We start from the raw sequence: 15,827 nt of genomic DNA, 5'->3' as shown, positions 1-15,827 counted from the left end.
GCGACTTGCACCTCGAGAAGTGTAAGCTGTGAGAAGGATTCGGATCTCCTTGTGATGATGCATGCATGATACATGCTATAAGAACATTCTTTCGCTCCTTATTGTGTTTCTCTATCTTTTCTTTCAAGATATTGCTTAGACTTTAAGTAATATGGCATTGGCCACAATGTACGCAATTAGAATGTTCTCCATCTACAAAAGACCTAGAAATAATACAACAAGACCTAAGAAATAAAAAATTAACAAGGTCATTTGCAAAAAAAAAAATAGATGATAGAAAAAAGACCATTGTTCACACTAACATGCTCTATTTGTAAAAAATCATTTGCAAAGATGCACAAATACCTTTCAAAGAACCCTACACAAAATAAATTTAGAAAAAACTACATTACTACATGAAGGCCAAAAATCGTACATGTTTACCTCGAGGGATTTATTGTATCCATATCCTCTATATCATGTGTGTTCAAGACCTATTTATGAATACCTATATCTATGAAATTTTCCTAAATAAAACACAACCATTTTCTATTCAATTTATAAGTAACCCCTTTATATGGTATCTTTCTTTGTGTTAAAAAAAATGTAAAAATGGTATTCACTATTATAAAGCATGTTTATAAATGCTATTGATAGAAGGGTCAATTGTCCATAAGCTTAGAGAGGACCCAGATCTCAAGCACACAAATATAGAGATGCTACATGAATTCTTAGGCGATATTCCCTCAATACTCAATCATATGCATGTTGGATTAATGTCATGCATGGTAATTGCATATTTGCTAGATAACTTACATAATTGTGCTCTACCCAAGAAGATATAATGCTAAACTTTCGAGTTTGGGGAGAATAATCTAAGAGTAGGCATCATTGATTAGGGTTTCATATAGAAGAAAACTGGAATTTAAATGGTTATCTTGTCAAGTTTTCTAGAATTTGAATGCTTTTGAAAGCTTACAATTGTTTTGATTTAGTTTTAGTTCAAAGTTATGATTGACATTATTTTAGTTTATATTTGAATTGGATAATATGAAGTTAGCTTTTTTGCTTGAACATTGCCTCCATGTTTATGAGTTTTGATTGTAAGCTATGAAAAATAAATAAATGTGAGAAAAGTAAAATTTAGAAATCACATATAGCTACTTGTAATTTGGTGGTCTTCGCATTTAGGCACTATAACAGAAACGAGGCATAGACGTGCATGTTAGACACGCAAAGCCCGGGGCGTCTATCATTGCGTCTATATGTACGTGTAAAAGTACATGTAAATAGACATGAATTTTGCGTCTATATATCCGCGCAAATAGACGCCAATATAGATGCACCAACAGACGTGCAATTATTTAACCACCTAAAATTGGAATTAATATAATTAAAAAACTAAAGTTAATAATTATTTAACCACCTGAAATTGATTCTTGAGCATGCACGTGTGCGCATGATAAAAACCATAGAATTAAGAATACACATCGAGTCATTGAATTAAAAAAATAGAGTTAATAATTACTTTTTCATTGCTCTCTAATGAATGGCAGTTCCTCCAGTTGTGACAAGCCTGATATAAGTAATTAGTGGCAAGCGACAGAAACCTTATAATTAGTAGCAAGCATTGCAATATGTATCTCGTAATTTCTCTACTTGAAGATGATAAAAAATACTTTTTTATATTATGGAAAATTCAATTTAGCTTTAAACTTGACTATTGATTCTTGAGTATGCACGTGTGCGCATGATAAAAACCATAGAATTAAGAATACACATTGAATCATTAAGCAAATTAAGTATGTTACAGTGAATGATCCATCTCATCTTCAATGAGATCAGCCCTTGCTAAACTATCTACTTCTAGGTCTATGTTACCAAGAGGTAATGAAACAAATAAGTCTATCCCACTATCAGATGTGTTGCTATATTGCTCAATAACTTCATCAATATCATCGACAATCACATTATTGTCTTCTTCTGCGTTTCCTTGAACATCCTCGCGAGGTTCATCTTGTACTATATCATGCATATAATCCATTATGATGTGATCATGCACATCATCATTAATTGCTGGATTGTCATCTGCTATCTCCATCTCGGTAATATTACCATATATTGGTTTTGAACGATTAGATATAGGGATGACATACCACCATCGGTTATTGTTTACCATTGGATTATACACAACTTGTATTTGAAAAACAAAAGCAAGAAACTTAAATACTTATTATATTGTGTATATGTATCACATGTATATATATTAAAAAATTAGCCTTTGCATATATACCTGCTCGCAAAGTTGAGATAGTACTAATGTGTCATTCTTGTTTTGGTGAAATTTTGTAGAGTCAATGATTACAAAACTACTTGGATGATGTCTGATTGTGCAATGCTCACCATTTGTTATCACTTCTTTAAACCACTTCACATCTAGTACATATATAAAGAATCGTCTGAAGTCAAGCTTCAGAATATCTTGGATCAAGCCACAATAACCTTCCATGGTACCATTGGCATCCTCGAGGTGAGCAAGGACACCACAATCTTGGGTATTTCTCTTTTCATCTATACGTTGAGTTCGAAGATGTTTACCCTCACACCAAAGTGCATTGAATAATGTGCACTAGTAGTAAAAGATAAAAGATCAAACATGTCAATTATTTATATAAAATAAAACTTATAGAAACAAATTAATTGATAGTATGTCTCACCTTTGATAAGCAACCTCGTGTGTATTCCCACTCTTCTTGAGATATATTAATTTCCTCCTCTTTTTCTATTCTCTCCATTTCCTCATGTAACCAATCTATATCAATATGATGTGGGAGCGCATTTAGATAATCTAGAAATGAAACATTACATCCATATGTAATGCAAAATTCTTGTCTTTCGCTTTTTCTTCTTGCCCTTGCTTCATTATATAGTCTCACCCATTTGCTCATTACATCACTATTGAGCACACAAAAACTATTTAACTTACGAAGTTCTTTTTTTGTTAGCACTTTACTCATTCCTTTTCCTTGAGGTACTATAGAGGTCATCCTCAAGTCTTCATAATCTTTCCATAGTTGTGGTTGAGAGGGATCCACTTCAACAAGATATTCAAAGATATAAACAAGGGATGATTGCACTGACCAACCCTCAGCCATGCTTCCCTCAGGCCGTGCTTTTTGCCTCACAAAATCTTTCAAGGTTTTCATGAAGCGCTCAAGAAAAAACATCCACCTTACATGAACTGCCCCATAAAGTGCGATCTCATCAATCAAATGTACGAGTAAATGTAATTGAGTAGTCAAAATGGATCAAGGAAAAATTTCCTCCACCAAACAAACCACCTCAACAGATAATACTCGAGTATCTTGCAATGTGTTTGGATCAATTTCCTTCGAGCTCACGTATCTGTCAGGATGTATTTGAGAATTGTTTATATTTGTGTAGAAATTCAAAGATATCTAATGAAAAAATACAATGTATACACACCTCACAAGCTCTCCCATCTTGTAAATGATATCACGTACATCTTTGGATACACAATGGGATATGCTAGTAGGAAGTATGAACTGAATGTAAACAATATTCATAGATCAAATGATTAGTTGAGGAAAAAGTCATCATATCCTAAAGTTTACATATAGTTACTCCACTAATTACTATATTCATGGTTAGAGATACCCTTATTTGAATCATTTTGTGCCAATCGTGGGACTTCAAACCAGATAGTTGCTCCACACCTCTTTTCTTTTTCTTTATGAAGGCTCCCTTGAGACATCTCATACATCCTGTGGGTGTTCGAAAGCTATATATTTGTTCCTTCACTATTTTTTCCTCGTTCTTTGACAACATCCAAGGTGCATGGGATAGCTCAATCTTTCCTCTGGATCCAATGCGTGGCCAAGCTCGTCTCATGCGACTGCAAATCCTCACTTACATTAACTGAATCACGAGCCCCTATCAAGTGTTCCCATAATGTAGATACAACATTTTTGAATATGTGCATGGGGTCCAACATGTGATTGATCTTGAGTTCAGTCCAGTACAGAAGACGAAAAAATATAGAGAATTTAACGTACAAACAATTGATTATGTAAACAATTCATCATGCTAAATACTTTAAAGTCAATCAAGAGAAATGCACTTCTTACTGACTCATGCCGACGAGTGGAGGGTGGCTGTCGGCATTAATCCATCTCTCCTTCCAATCTCAAATGGTTAGAGATTGTGGAGTCATTCCATTAGTAGGGAGAACATATTTGGGATGGTCAATAGGAAGAAATCGATTATGATTTTCGTAAATAGCCTTCTTTAAACGTGCCGGCCTAGAGGAAACTAGAGAGGGACCGCAAAAAGGACATGCATGATATCCTGATGTGGTTAAACCTTAAAAAATAAGTGAATTAATAAAATGCAATTGATTCAAGTCTTGAATTTCAAATATAGAGTTATATACATGTACCTAAACACTCTCCGTATCCTGGAAAGTCATGCATGGTCCACAACAACATGGCCTTCAATGTGAAATCTCTAGAGGATGCAGATGCACTTGTATCTTGCATCTCAATACCTTCCCATAACATTTCTAACTCTTCAATCAAAGGCTCTAAGTAAATGTCCATGTTTTTTACCTTGTGCTTTCCAAGAATCAGAAGGGACAACATTACATGTCCCTTTTTAATTGCCATGGATGGAGGAATATTATAGTTCACTAATACCACTGGCCATACACTACATGATGTACTTTTGATGCCAAATGGATTGATTCCATCCATACCTAAACCAAATCTCAAATTTCTTGGATCTTCTTTGAAAACGGGTCACAAATTATCTATATGTTGCCATGCCGGTGTGTCTGCAGGGATCCTCCATTTTCCATCACTTGAACGATGACTAGCATGCCATGACATGAGCTTTCTAATAGACTTACACTTGAATATAAGTTTTATACGTGGAACAATATAAAAATTTTGCAAAACCTTATGAGGCACATCCATTGACTTCATCTCCACTTCGTATCTTGATTCACCACAAACAGGACACTCTCGTGCGAACTCATGAATCCCACAAAATAAGACACAATCATTGACACATGCATGGATCTTGACATAATCGAGGCCTCCCAAAGATATCAAGTAATGTCTTGCTTGCTCTCTCTTAGTTGTCAATTTGTTTCCTTTTGGAAGCATTTGTGATAATAACCTACATATATTTTTAAAAGTGAGTTAAAAAATCACCAACATATATTTCTGTCTGATTTCAAAATAGAACAATTAATATTATGATTCATAAGCCAAACTGAATTGATACCTACTTCAATAACACATCCAAAGTGACATTACTCCATCCATAAATTGTTTGCAAGTTAAGTATCTCGAGGGACGCACGAAGAACGGAGTACGTACAAACTTCATACAACGGAGTAGATGATGCTACATATAGTGGATCATCTAGCTTTGTAGAGTGACCTTCTCCCTGAACCGGTTGCGAAAATAGATGGTGTACCATGTTGTCCAAAATCTCATCATCTACGACTTGATGGGGCATTTCATGAGGGCTACTATCATGGTCATGAGTCTCTACTCTTCTTGAAGACTTTGCCTCCTCGCGTCGACGTTTTGCAACCTCTCGACACTCGGGAGGGAGCATCTGAGGATGTGGCACCGCATCTTGCTCAACCACAAAAGGGAGTTTCATGTACGTTGATATATAATTCCCGTAACATAGACTAACAATCTTAGTGGTAAAAAAAAAACAATGAATACCAATGATTTTTCTCGGTCCCATTCTCCATACAAGCTGAGGTGTGACATTGCAATTCGATGTGCTCAAAAAATACATCCTCGACAACGATCACACATGCATTTAATTTTTCGTCGTAGCCATGCATCTTGATTATGAAGACGCAATGTTTCATCCTCACTTGAGGATGTGCTCATTGACTCATCAGCATGCACCGCACTAGGTGATGACGACGACATGATTAAACCTAATTCATGACAACATCAAAATATTTGTCATTCATATGTTTACATAAAAACTTAAAGCTAGCATATTAATTATTCTAAGATCTCAATTTTAAATACACAAAAATCATCATAAATACATTAAAACTTATGATAAGAATTCACTATCAAAACTTATCTTAAAAACAAAAAACTATGATAAAGCCTAAATGCGTGTCTATAATCACGTTTACGTACGCGTCTATATTAGCGTCTATTTGCGCGTCTATGTTCGCATCTATAGTCGTGTCTACATGAACAATAGATGCGCATATACATGCCAAAATAGACGCACACGTCAAAATTCAAACCATACTTAAATCATTTCTTTTTAAACTGCACATTTCCTTTCTTGCGTTTTTTTCGATTCTGAAGCTTGAGTTTAGCTGACATGCAGTCTCTTCATGCCTCACCTAGTCTCTTCATGCCTCATCTCCTCATGACTCACCTCTTCTTTCATTTCAAACACACAAGAAGGGAAAAAGGAAAGCCAAGGAGAGGAAGAAAGAGAGAACAAGAGAGAGGAGAACAAGAAGAAGCAGCAAGCAAGAAAGCAAGCATCAAGGGAGGGTAACTTACCAAGGAGAGGAAGAAGGAGAAGGAAGAAGCGCCACCACCCGCCACACCAAACACCCAAGGTGAGTCTCTCTCTCTCTCTCTCTCTCTCTCTCTCTCTCTCTCTCTCTTTGTTTCTCTCTTTCTCTCTTTGCTCTGTCTGGATTTCTGATTCCATTATGTATTGCATTTTGTAAATCATCAATGGCGGTTGTCGGACTAAAATGAGCCGACTAAGTGCGTCTGCTAGCGCGTCTACATTTCAGTGTAGACGTAGGTATAGACGCAAAAAAATGTTTCCTCTCATTGCATCTGAGGGCATGTCTTAGAGCGCATGTGCTGGCGCGTGTGCTGGTCAATCTACACGCGATGATACATGTGCGCGCAGATTGACCTGGAATATGCGTCTGATAGCGCCTCTTAGAGCGCGTCTGAGATCGCATCTAACCTGCAATTTGGATGCGGTTATACACGCACCAGCTCTCCCAGCTCTGATAAAAAATAATATATTTTTGCAATGATGAATGTGCCCAATCCTATGTTTGTGTTTATCAATTTTCTTGTTTATGAGAAGCATTAGCACTTAAGTTTTATGCTCAATGTCTAAACAAAGTTCTTTGAAAATGTAGGTAATATATGATTTTTTGTATGCAAACAAATTTGTCTTTTTCCTGTGTTTTTTTCGCAGATGTCGTATCCTGGTTCATCTAGCAATGACCCCGATTTGGATCGCATGAATGATATATTGGCCTCGTTTGGCAGGGGGTCAATGCATTTTTTGGAGGTTTTCCTAGTAGGGAAGACTTCATGGGAGAGATGACCAGACACCTTGGCCACTCTCCCACAGCGGACGAGGTATTCAGTGTCATGTTTGGAACGCCTCTGACGTCTTTGCCTCGCACTACTTCCCAAACTCCACATGCAGGTACTCCATATGTAGGTACTCCACGTGCAGCACATGTACGTGCATCGGCTAAAGCACGTGCATCCAGCGAGGCAGAGGGTAGTCGACAGAGAGGGAGGAGGGAGAGTCGAGGGGGAGGACGAGGCTTGTATGGGGGTTGCCTAGGAGGTGGTGAGCGATCATCCTCACCAGTAGGTCAGGTAGAGGAGCTTGTATGCCAGTACTATAGAGTTACAGATGCTGGTGGCATCTTCCATGATGATGAAGGAAGGGATGTAATGGCATACATGAGGAGCGTCGTGCATGTGACATATAAAGATTGTTTCATTGCCTTCAAAAATAAAAAAAGCGGCTTGTGGCAGGAGGTGTTGAGGGCAGTCCATAGGAGGTACCCAAATCCTGAGGGTCAGTGATTCTCGGATGATTGGAGACGCACAAAAGTGAGGGATATGCTTCACAACAAAAGATCCCACCTCATGACACGTGCCAGGGACTCACTGCAGAGGCAAGAGGAGGGGCGTGGAGCCTATAGCCAACCACCTATGTGCCACCACATAGAGTGGAAGAAAGCCAAGAAGAAAGCACTAGAGAAAGTGAAGAGTTGCCAGCACGCAGAGGCGCGACGGATCCAAATGGAAACCATGGGATCGTCGCATTACGGATCGGGCGGCAGAGAGTCGTGGGAGGCAGAGTTTGTAAGTATATTTTGATTTCTAGTTTTTTAAAATTTATATTTCAATTATTTATATATTTTGTTCTAATATATTGTGTCTCATAATTGTTTGTATATATCATAATTGTTTTGCAGACTACTATCATTGGTAGGATACCTACTCCTAGAGAGGTAGGTTACCATCGAGGCCATAACCGTGCAGCCACATGGCTTCACTTCTATGAGGAGGGTCTCATCACTGAGGACCAATACAACCGGGCTATGAGGATTCGACAGTCACAGGAGGTATGTTTTCCTTACTTTCCTATTAAAAGTATAGCTAATTCAATAACTTTTTCTCCACCATGTCTATATAAGCAACCTTGATCTTTTGTGTGTGTAGGCGAACCCGGATGTGGAGCATAGCGAGGAGGGGGATAGCGATGCTAGCAGCCATGGTGGTACTAGCGAAGATGTTTCTTCTTCAGCTTCGTAGAGGAGCACCATACCTCCTCTATGGCCTTGTTTTCTTGTATATGTATGATCCATCTTTGAGCCTACTGCTTGCGGCCATGCTTTAGGTAGCAAGCACTTAAACTTCCCATGTAAATGCTTTTGATCTATAATGAATACATGGACTTTTATTTTCAATTCTCGTGCTTTTAGATCCATTGTCTTTTTCCCAAATGCACAATCTCATGTATGGGAGGGGGAAAAAAAAACCCAGAGAGCATGTGGTTGCAAAACCAGAGAGCATGTGGTGCTCTCTGGTTTTTTTTTTCCAGTTCTGTTTTGTGCGTCTATCCGCATGTCTAAATTGCAGAAAATGTGCGTTTATATGCGCATCTACAGTGCAGAGTACACGCGCTACATAATTCAAATTTAAAAAAGAAATTAAATATCTTGTTTAAAAAAGGAAGATTTTTTGTTTTCCATTCACGTCTACGGGTACTTGTAAAAGCGCGTCTATAAGCGTGTCTATAAGCCCGTCTAACTGCCAAATAGACGCGCTAATAGACACACAAAATGAATTAAATAAATAGCAATTTTGGTTTGTACCCCTGGACACCCCAAGCCCGCATACAAGGCTAGACTAGTAGCAAAGGGTTTTAAGCAGGAGCATGGTGTGGACTTTGATGAGGTCTCTTCTCCTATGGTTAAGATGACCACCCTACACTTAGTCTTGGCTTTGGTTGCTCAGCTTGACTTGGATTTATGCCAGATGGATGTCAAGACGGCTTTCTTACATGAGGACTTGCATGATGAGATTTATATGGAGCAGCATAAGGGCTTTGCAGAACCTGGCAGGGAGCACCTGGTGTGCAAATTGAAAAAAAGTATTTATGGCTTGAAGCAAGCACCTAGGGAGTGGTATGATGCGTTTATGTAGTCACAGGGCTACAGCAGGAGTGCTATGGATCCATGTCTTTACACGAAGGAAGCCCACGATGGTTCTTTATTGATTTTGGTACTCTATGTGGATGATATGTTGATATCAAGGAAAGCTCATGATGAGCTAGATGCTCTTAAGGCTCGGCTCAAGAAGAGCTTTGAGATGAAAGATCTGGGACATGCCTCTCACATACTTGGTATGCATATTAGATGCGACAGGCATCAAGGACTCCTCTACTTGTCAAAGAGGAAAATATGGCTACACCTGGCAAGAAGCATTGGGATGCCGTGAAGGGTATCATGAGGTACGTGAAGGGCACTGCAGATATGTGCATATGCTATGGCAACCAGGATACATGAGTCATGGGGTACACTGACTCTGATTATGCAGGACATGCAAATAGTAGGAAGTCCACTTCCGGCTATGTCTTCATCTATGCTGGAGGTGCTGTTTCTTAGATGTCTAGGGTGCAGAAATGCATGGTCCTTTCTACTACAAAGGCCGAGTATGTTGCAACCAGTGAGGCTTGCAAGGAGGCCATTTGGTTGGGTCATTTGGTTGCTGACCTTGATATTGATGCTATCCCTACACAGTATTCAGATTATATGAGTGCTATTCAGTTAGCCAAGAATCCGGTCTTCCATGCGAAGACGAAACACATTGAGGTGAGGTATCACTTCATACGTGGGGTCATTGAGGACAAGTCTGTTGACCTTGTCAAGAATAAAACTCCCATAGCTACAATTCATGGGATAACCCCATAAGAATGCTTTATAGACAAGAAGCCTATTGTGTCACACTTGAAAATTTTTAGTTACATTGCATATGTTCATACACCAGATGAGCTATAAAAGAAGCTTGATTCAAAGGCTAAAAAATAGATTTTTATTGGATAATCTTTACAGAAGAAAGGGTATTGTTGTTATAACCTTATCACATGTGAGTTTAGAGTGAGCACGAGTGTTGCTTTTTACGAGATTCTAGTGATTTAGATCGTTTGAATGATGAGCTTGGTATTTTCTCAATTAGTACATTAGGAGTACATAGAGTATATGATAATGTAAAGGCCCCACTAAGTGATCTAGTGGTATGCACGTCTAGCAGGGTCAAATACACTATTATAAGATTTGGTTTTGAAAGTTATGTAGCTCACTATTATACTTATATGATAGAGGTGGTTGAGGATATTGAGCCCACTTACTTTAAGGATGATGTTGGTCATACCTATTGGGATGTGAAAATAGATGAGAAGATGGTATATTAGAAGTCAATAAAACTTGGGATCTAGTTTCATTTTCTAAGGGCAAGAAAGCTATCGACTTTAAGTGGGTCTACAAAATTAAGCATAATGCAGATGTTTCTATTAGAATATATAAGGCTAGGCTAGTTACAAAATGTTATGCTCAAACATATCACATAGATTATGAAGAGACATTAAGTGCAATTGCTAGGATAGCAACTATTAGACGTGATTGTGTTGGTAGTAGCCTTGCAACAAATGGATGTCAAGAATGATTTTTTACATGGTGATTTGCAAGAAGAGATGTATATAGAGTGCAACGAGTAGATTATGAAGATTTAGAGCATTCTAAATATGTGTTTAGATTAAAGAAGGGACTCTATGGGCTAAAGCAAGCACCTAGAGCATGGTATGACAAGATCAGAGAGTATCTTGTCAATGTTAGTTTTTATATTTTTGATGTTGATCACTCACTTTATGTGAGAAAGGGAGATACAAGTTTTTATTATCATAGTCATCTATGTGGATGACTTCATCATTATAGGTGGTAGTGATAGTGGGATCACAAAAGTCAAGAACCATTTGAAGAAGAAGTTTGATATGGAGGTTTTGGCTGAGGTGATCAAATGTGATGATGATATATGGCGATTCCAAAGCCATTATGACTTGGATATGTTATCAAAGTATGGTATAATAGCATGTACACCTCTTTTAGATCCATTAGAGCAAAATGTGAAGTTGAGTGCTGATATTGGGGATGAGATAGAAGACCCTACTATGTTCAGGAGGATAGTAGGGAGTCTCATTTATATGATTATCACAAGGCTAGACTTGAGTTATGTTGTTGGCTTAAAATTACCCAAAACTCCCACTACAAGATACAGACCTCAAACCAGCATTCAAAATGACGAAAATGTTTATTAAAACTTTTTTTTCCATCATCGGTATTAGCGTCTCCATAGAACCGTCGCTATTTGTGTCATTATTTGGGATGCACATTACGACAACAATAGCGACGCATGCAGTAAATTTGCGACGCTAATAGCGACGGTTAGAGAGAGAAAAAATTTATGGCAGGACAGCATGTAGCACTATGTGTTGTATTTACATTCTACAAATGGATTACATGTAAAGTGTACAATGGTCCTCAAAATGAAGGCAAAATGTACTTGAAATCAGAAGACTGATACATAAAATAAATACAATATCGTTGAATGAAAGCTTATGGAATCATGGCAAGATACAAAGGATGGTAATAACATAATGCATTGAAAATGCCTATATAAATCATAGGACAAAAAAGAAAGAGGATGTGCATTCCACGAATCCAAGCGCGAGCTATAGATCCTCACCATATGAAAGCTCATCTCAACACAAAGGAGCATCAAATGGACTTTGCAAAAAAAAAAACTACACATCAATCCACCATACATAATGCATTTTAATAAAAATAGTAATTATGGATAAGAAAGATGAGTGACTTATTGGGCCGTCGCATGCATACAGTTTATTGATTGATGCAGTGAGACGGTGTCTCTCTACATATCGAGTCTCTAGACCGGTGGGATTGTGGTTTGTAATGAAGTGCTGCAAAGAAAATAAAATACAACTATTAGAAACACGATTTTAAGTAGAAGCGATATTGTAAAAAATAAGCAAGAAAAACAAAAGAAAAACTTACAAAGTCCTCCAAATAAGTCCAGTGGTCACCACTCCCAAGATGGTGGACCACCCCTATCTCCAGTTATGCCCTCATTGCCTCACGCTGTTCTCTCCAATGTCTTGGAGAATTGATAGTATCCTCCTTGATTCTGTGCTAGTTATCTGCATCTAGCCACTCGGGCTTTGAGGTGACACTCTTAAGTGCCTTGTGTGTGTCCAGTTGTTTATGTGATATATGTACGCACACATGCACTCCATCATCCAACCTATGGAAAACCTATCTGTCGTAGTGGGTAGTACTGGAAACTCCTCATGCAAGGATGCTACTATGTAGTCATTGATCCCCTTGGGTATGTTCTTCCAATGGTCCAAGACGTTGTGCCAAAAAACTTGTTGATAGAACTGTCTCATACGCATCATCACCCTCCTCCCCTCATCATTCATGATCACAGCTCCTGTTCTATCAGCTACAAGGTATCCATACCCCTTTGGGGTATGTCTAAGATGTATCCTCTCCAATCTACGACAGCGCTCTTGGGCATAACCAAGAGACGCCTATACATCTGGTGTATCCACAGGGGTGGTATCTCTCGGGGAGTAGCACCCATAGGGGTGCCACCTACGGACGGTTGAAGTGTAATATATCAAATTCACCTCCTATTAAGGTTAAAGGGGAATTTTTTTTTCTCTTATCCTCCTGTCCGTGACGGTCGAGCTGGAAGGGGGGAAGGGAATAGAAGAGCCAGCAAGCTCCTTGCTGGAGCTTGCTCAGCTTCACGGCCATGCGTTTTGACACGATGGAGGTGGAGGATTCCCCTGCCCTTCCCTATTTAAAACCTGCACTGCTGCCGCTTGTGAAAAAAAAAAGGAGGGAAGGCCGCCATTCTGAATTGTGAGTTGAGCCGTGTGGAGAGATCGTGAAGAGAAGGCTAAGAGGATATACACTGCCGTCGAGAGGGAGGAGCCAAGACGCTGCATTGCCGTGAGCTGGGAGAGTGCGGTCATCGCTGCCATATAAAGGAGGGGGAAAGTCTGGGAGAAGGGAGCCGACACACTGCTTTGCTGGCCGAGAGTGGGGAGGGAGAGACTGAACGCTGCTGCTGGGAGAGGAGGAGGCATCACATCGCTGTCGAAGAGCCGTATTGAGAAAAACACCATTAAGCCCCTCCGTGGTTTTAATAAGCCTTCCTCTTGAAGGGTTTTATAACCTATTTTCCACCCTCCCCGGGATTTAAAAATCCTCCCCGTGGTCTTTTCCCCATAAAATACCTTAGGGTCCTATAAGCCCTTTCATATTGCAAGCGTCTTAATCCTTTCTTGTGGGCTTCCACAAGCCTTGTCCAAGTGGGTTTATAAAACCCCCCCCCCCCCCCACCCAAGATTTAAGCACCCATTCCCTCGCAAGTTTCACATAAGTCCCCTTCTTTTTGCAACTTCCACCCAAGTTTCCTTTTTTCTTGAAATTCCCACCTAACCCCCCCCCCCCCCCCCCCCCCCCCGTGCTATAAGCCCTTCACCTTTCCCCTTTTACCCTTTCAGGACTTATGAGTAAATATTTTCTTTGCCTTGTCATACTTGCCTTGAGGGTAAAAGTGACTAATCTTTTCCTTCAAAATTTGCATTGGCAAGATTTTAAGGCCCTAAAAGAGGAGTATTTTTTTGAGGACTTTGGGATGGCTACACGGCGGTCATTCCGAGAGTGGATCTACACGCCAAACAAAGGTCTAGCTGCTTCAAAATTGATACGAGAATTTGAAGAGAGGTATAGTTAGCTTGATGCCATTACACAAGATACGGCCACACTGTAGAGTTATATAGCTCCATTTAAAGACTTGAGAGGAAAAATGTCATGGCTTGCCCAACCGAATGGCAAAATATTGCCCTCCCTATATATGCAAGGGTTGAATTAAGGTCTTAGCCATCGAAGACCTCTCCGGTCATGACGTAGATTATTTCTTCTAATGTGCACTTCACGTAGAGATGTATTTAGCCAAAGACAAGACCAAAAAACTTAAAAAGTCAATCAAACCCACTCACAAACCCTGTTGGATGGAACCTAGTGCCTTTATATGAATTTAGACATAGAGGAAGTAAGTAGGAATGATGAGGAGGAATCTCAAGAAGTAGAATATGAGAAAAGAAAAAGCTTGCAAACCCTCAAAGGGTCCTCGAAAATTGCCATCAAAACCCTCTGGTGTACCAAGTGTAGTAATCCAGGTCACTTGGCTACTGAATGTGGTCTAAATAAGCAATATTGGTGCAGCATCTATCAAACATCTACTCACAACACCAATGTTTGCCAATATAATGCTCGCAATCAGATGGGTAATATAGGGCCCTAGCATCATGCCGCCTAAGGAGCACAGCCAACTAATTGGAATCACCCTCAACCCTCTTGTTAAAATGTATGTAGTGCTAGAGGGCACAAGTGCTAGAGGTACATGTAACCAAATCCCATAAGCAAAGAGAGCGCTGTGTACCCAAGTAGAAAGCCTATAACACCATATTGGGGAATACGGGAATTTCCCATAAGTTTGGGACATGTAGTCAAATCTTTGGATTTGTCATAACTTGAACACTTTAACTCCAAATCGAGCGCTCTATAGCTCAATAGATTCCATTTTTCAAGCGCTTTCCAATGATAGGTCATATCATATGGTTTTGAGAAACTTATAGGCATGTTACCGGGTGCCACCTTTTTAGTATTCAAAAAATGGGAATTGGGAGATTCCCAAACTCACTAATATTGTGTTCTATAAAGAGTTGTACTTGCTCAACTATGAATCAATCAAGTTCTTCTCCATTTCATTATGGTCTCATTTCTGTTCTTCTACTTTCCTCCTCCTATCCTTCTTGTGATCTACCATATTTCTTAACATGGTATTAGAGCGATGTTGTGGGAAGCTTCCATAGCTACACCTCAAGGATTGAGAATCAATTTATTGGTGGTGTTTCTATCCAAAAAGCTCTCGGAGTGGAGATTGAAGGCGAGGAGCTACAAACCCCATTAAGGAAGGTCATCATCATCAAGATATAACTCCTCATGTTTATTTGGTTCAATTTGAAGGAATTTATTAACAAGAAGAAGGGGAGTGGTAGCCATTATAGAAGCTTTACATGGTCTACTTTGATGGCCTTCTCTATTGCCCATTAACTAAAAGGGGGCATCTTGTAGAGGGCCTTACTCATAGAAGTTTAAGGGTTATTTCATTCAATCTAGGTCTTAAGAGACTTGCTCAAGCTGGGGCTTGCTCAAGCTAGGGCTTGAAGGTATCTCCTCAAGCTAGGGCTTCAAGGGTGTCTTCTACTTCATCAAAGACAAAAAAGAGAAAAGGAAGGAAAGAGAGAGAGAGATTGAAAGCTCTAATATCTAGGTTACAACTATGAGAGGATGTGTGGATCCATTCGGCATCTATGCCAATATATTCTTATTCTTGGTG

This window comes from Lygodium microphyllum, chromosome 8, assembly GCF_053477565.2.
Source record: "Lygodium microphyllum isolate KBCC chromosome 8, Lygodium_microphyllum_v1.1.10, whole genome shotgun sequence".
Lineage (NCBI taxonomy): Eukaryota > Viridiplantae > Streptophyta > Polypodiopsida > Schizaeales > Lygodiaceae > Lygodium > Lygodium microphyllum.
Note: the sequence above shows the minus strand (reverse complement) of the source record.